This window comes from Elephas maximus, chromosome X (assembly GCF_024166365.1).
Source record: "Elephas maximus indicus isolate mEleMax1 chromosome X, mEleMax1 primary haplotype, whole genome shotgun sequence".
Lineage (NCBI taxonomy): Eukaryota > Metazoa > Chordata > Mammalia > Proboscidea > Elephantidae > Elephas > Elephas maximus.
The window spans coordinates 115,616,470-115,621,863 of record NC_064846.1 but is presented as its reverse complement, the minus strand read 5'-3'; positions in this window follow the sequence as shown (position 1 = coordinate 115,621,863).

Genomic DNA, 5,394 nt, shown 5'->3' with positions numbered 1-5,394 from the left:
TGCGTGTCTGTATATCTCCAGCTCTCTCTTTCTCTTCCCCTCTCTCCCCCTCTCCCCATCTCTTTGTCTCCATCTTTACATCTTTTCCGTCTGTCTCTCCATCTCTGAGACAAACCAGACAGCCCAGACCTGGGAAGTTGAATCCTGATCCGACCAGTTTAAACTAACCTCGAGACCTTGAGCAATCTACCTCACACATCTGTGGTCCAGTTTCCCCATCTGTTAAATGGGAGTCTAATAATCTCTGCCTGTGATACTGCATGTACATCACTTTGCCCAGGACCCGACCCCTAAAAAATGTTTAATAAATAGTGATTATCATGATTGAAAAGAATATCATTTCTCTTGATCTCTATCTTTGTTTTCTCCCGATCTCGGACCCTCCCCATATTGGGTCTTCTTTCTGAATGCTTGTCTTTCCCCGTTATTGTTTTCCTCTTTCCACGTGTCTCTTAACCACTTCTAAAGAGAGTAGAGGTAATGTATTGTTTATAACAATGAGGTTGGCCTGAGGGCATTCGGGATTGCTCTGTAGGTAAAAAATGGAGCCTGGCTTGGGCTGCCTCTGGTCTCACAGAACCCTCTTTGTTCCCCATCCTATTCTCTTAAACAGGTAAAGACACCCATAGTGGAGAGTATCTTAAAGAGTGGATCAAGCCCTTTATGCTATCTAATCTTAGCCACGACAAGAAGCCCAGGGATCTCCTGGTTACATCTCTGGACATCCTCTTTTCTGTCCCCATCCTGAAATCCTTCAACCAGGCCTTCTGATCATCAGCAAAATCCCCTCCATTGTGACCCTGGCTTTTGAATAGTCCCTTCATTATTTATTTATTTTGCCATGCCTTGGTAGTTCTCATGCCTGTTGGACTCATCCATTATATAATGTGTATTTTGAAATGCATCCTTCACTATTCTGAAATCAAAATGCATAGATAATAGAATCTATCTACACATATTTAAAAAAATCCCCCAAAATGAATATAATGCCCTAATTGTAACATAAAGGAGAAATAAAGGAAAAGGTATTTATGATAAAGCAATATATATATATATATATCGGTATGTAAAGACTCAGATATGACTCCATTAGAAGACATAATGAAATAGGCTTAAACATAATGAAATGTTCCTGCAGTAATGATACTTGCACCTGTGGATGTGACAGCTACACATATGTTGATTGGTGACTCAGAAACCAAAAGTACAGTGATGTGATTTTCCTAAATGACGAACAATTCTTCATAAAGTTCTAAACAAAACTGTCTTCCTTAATTTATATAACTGTTGAATTTCTGGAAAAGTCAATATAAAAAAATACATGATCTAGCCACCATTAACTCTCAGACCTTATCTCCTACCACTCTCCCCCTTGCTCACTCTTTTCCATCCATATTGGCCTTCTTAATGTTGCTTGAACACAGTAGGTACACTTCCACCTCAGGCCCTTTTTGCACTGGGCTATTCCCCCTACCTAGAATGTTCTTAGGAGCTCTGGTGGTACAGTGGTTAAAGCACTTGGCTGATGACCAAAAAGTCAGTGGCTTGAACCCACCAGCCGCCCTGGGGGAGAAAGAAGTGGCAGACAGCTTCCGTAAAGATTTACAGCCTTGGAAACCCAATGGGGCAGTTCTGCTGTATCCTATAGGATCGCCATGAGTCGGAATCGACTTGACGGCCATGGATTAGAATGCTCTTCCCCCTAATATCTACCAGGCTCATGCCTTCACTTTTTTCAGGCCTGTCTTGCTCAATGAAGCCTACCCTGACCACCTCGTTTAAAATTGCAGCCGTCCCCTAGCATTTACCCTGCTGGCAGTGGGTTTTATTTTTTCCACAGTACTCTTCACCTTCTTACAGAATATATAATTTACCTCTTTATTATGTTTGTTGTTTAGAGTCATCTTCCTGATGTATCCCTATTACCTAAAACAGTGCTTGGCACATAGTAGGCTCTGTCAATACATATTTTTTAAATGAATAACTGAACGAATGAACAGGTTTTCCATCTCTACATGATTGTCTGGTGGGACATGCTAAAACTGAATGTGGGTTAGTTTTTTGCTGTGCGGGGCTGTCTTGTGTATTGCAGCATGCTGGGCGTCTCTCACTCATACCCACCAAATGTCACGAGCACTCCAATTATTGTAACAATCAAAAATGCTCCCCAAACGCCCCTTGACTTCCCCCATTACCCAGTGAGAATCCTCTGAGCTCTCTGTTCCACCAGCAGCCCTCGCATACCTCTTACCAAGAGGCTGGGAGGTGGGGATAGGTGCTCCTGATTGCCCTTTCCAGACATTTTTTTGCCTTCCTCTTAAACAACCCATACATTTTTTAGAATTTTTTGATGTTTATTTTAAAATAATTTCAGACTTATAAAAAAGGTATAAAAATAGTACAAAGAATTCCCATATATCATTCACTCAGATTCCCCAAATGTTAACAAATTATGTAACTATAGTTCAGTGATCAAACTCAGGAAATTAACACTGGAAATTAATATTTAGTGAATACAATATTATTAACAAAAGTACAGAATTTGTTCAGATTTTACCAGTGCTTTCATTAGTACGATTTTTCTCTTCTAGGATCCAATCTAGGATCCCACATTATGTCTCCTTAGTCTCGCCTAGCCTGGGACAGTTCCTCAGTTTCCTTTGTCTTTCATGACTTTGATATTTTTGAAGAGTCCTGGCCACTTATTTTATAAAATGTCTTTTATTTTGGGTTTTCCTGATGTTGCCTTGTGATTACATTTCTTATGCATTTTTGGCAAGAATACAACACAAGAAGTGTTGTATCTTAAGTGTTTCATGTCAGAAGGCACATGATATCAATTTGTCCCAATACTGATTTTGTTGACTACTTGGTTAAGGTGCTGTCTGCCAAGTTTCTTCCCTGTCGTTACTCTTTTTTCCTTTGTAATTAATAAGTAATTTATGGAGAGAGACTTTGAATTATGTAATTAACCACCCTGTTTTAATCTCAGATTATCAGACTATACCATCGACTACCCCTCTGTGTCATAGCCATTTAAAGACACACAAATAATTGCCCCATCACTCTTCATTCCTAGAAGGTTTAACTCCTAGCTTACTGTCACTCTCTTTGACACTACTCCGTTCCTAATTCTTAGTGATTTTATCATCCTCGGAAATGATCCTTCCAGTGTTCTTATTTCTCAGTTCTGTGACCTGCTCTCCTACAGTAATCTTGCCCTTCCACCGCATCTTAGCCAATCCACTCCAATAGTCTTACCCTTGATCTTTTCATTACCAATGACTGCATTGCCCTATAATCCTATCCTTCTAGCTCACTCTCTCTAGTATTCCAACTGCAATAATCTTTCAACCCCACTGGGACTTACTATGTTTTACTTCCCCCGCATTCTCATGTTTCTCCTTTAATCATCTTAGATTCCATGTTCCATCATTATAATCATTCTCTTGCACACATCCTCACCTCCCTGGCCCCTCTATCACTTCAGCATACTCACCAGGCAAAACCCAACCCTTTTTAAATCCAACTTTCTGTCTGCTCCATGCCTGGACCCATACAGCTCAACATAGCCAGAGAAAAGCCACAGGCTTACTAACTGGTCTTATTTTAAATCTATGAACACTAACCTCAGCTGGTCCCTTAATCCTGTCCACTAGTCTACTGCAGTCCCCTATGACATTCACTCTCCTAGATGACTATTTCACACCTTCTCTCTCTTCTCAAACCTCCAGCACCTCCTCTCTCTTCTCAAACCTCCAGCACCTCCTCTCCCATCCTTACTCTCAGGTTTCATACTTGACTGAAAAATTAAAAGCATCAGAAGAAAACTTCCACAGATTCCCACCACCACATCCACCCACCGAACAGCATGTATAGTGCCGAACGGCTTACCCTGCTGCTTTCTCTGTTATTAGGGATAAACCATCCCTGCTGTGATCAAAATCTAATCCCTTGCCACGTGAACCAGAGACTCCCCCAGCCTGAGACCAGAAGAACTAGATGGTGCCTGGCTACCACCAATGACAACTCTGACAGGGATCACAACAGGGAGTCCTGGACAGAGCAGGAAAAAATTATAGAACAAAATTCAAACTCACAAAAAAAGACCAGCTTACTGGTCTGACAGAGACTGGAGGAACCCTTGAGACCATGGCCACTGCACACTCTGCTAACTCTAAACTCCCGAGCCCGCTTTTCAGACAAAGATTAGACAGGCCTATAAAACAACCAATAACACACGTGAGAAAAGTGCTTCTTAGTTCAATCAAATACATGAGACCGAATGGGCAACTCCTGTCCAAAAGCAAGACAAGAAGGCAGGAACGTACAAGAACTGGGCGAATAGACATAGGGACCCTGGGATGGAAAGGGGGAGCATGTTGTTACATTGTAGGGATTGTAACCAATGTCACAAAACAATGTGTGTATAAATTTTTGAATGAGAAATTGAACTCTAAACTTTCACCTAAAGCACAATTGAAAAAAAATTCCATCCCTCCACTTCAGGCACTAGATCCCATCCCCCCTTACCTATTCAAGGACATCACCCTAGCAATTTCCTCCCCTCTTTCCTGCATCATCAGTTGCCTCCTCTCTACAAGATAATTCCCATCATCACTCAGACATTGTGTTACTGCTTTCATCTTTTTGTTACAGCTTTATTGAGATATATTTCACATACCATAAAATTCACTGATTCAGAGGGGGAATTCAGTGGTTTTTATTATATTCACAGGGTTGTGCAACCATCACCATAATCATTTTTAGAACATTTTCATCATCCCACAAAAGAAACCCCATACCCATTAAACAGTCATTCCCCATTAAACCCCCCCAGCCCTAAACTCGGTGCTGTCGTGTCAGTTCTGACTCATAGTGACCCTATACTTTCTGTCTCTACAGATTTGCTTGCTTTAGACACTTTATATAAATGGAATCATATAATATATTGGCCTTTTATGACTGGATTCTTTCTACTTCCAAAAGATCACGGCCATTGAAAACCCTCTGGAGCACGGTCCTACTCTCAAACACATGCGGTCACCATGAGTCGGAATCGACTTGACGGTTACTGGTTTGATTTTTTTGGTTTTCTTTCACTTAGAAGTGTTTTTGAGTTTCATCCAAGTTTTTATGTGGACATATGTTTTCATATCTCTTGGGCCAAAACCTAAGAGTGGAATTGCTGAGTCATATATTGACTCTGGAGCCCGTGGTGGCACAGTAGTTAAGAGCTCAGGCTGCTAAGCAAAAGGTTAGCAGTTCGAATCCACCAGCCGCTCCTCGGAAACCCTATGAGGCAGTTCTACTCTGCCCTATAGGGTCGCTATGAGTCAGAATCATCTTGATGACAATGAGTTTTGTTTTTTTTTTTTTTTTGGTTCTATGTCT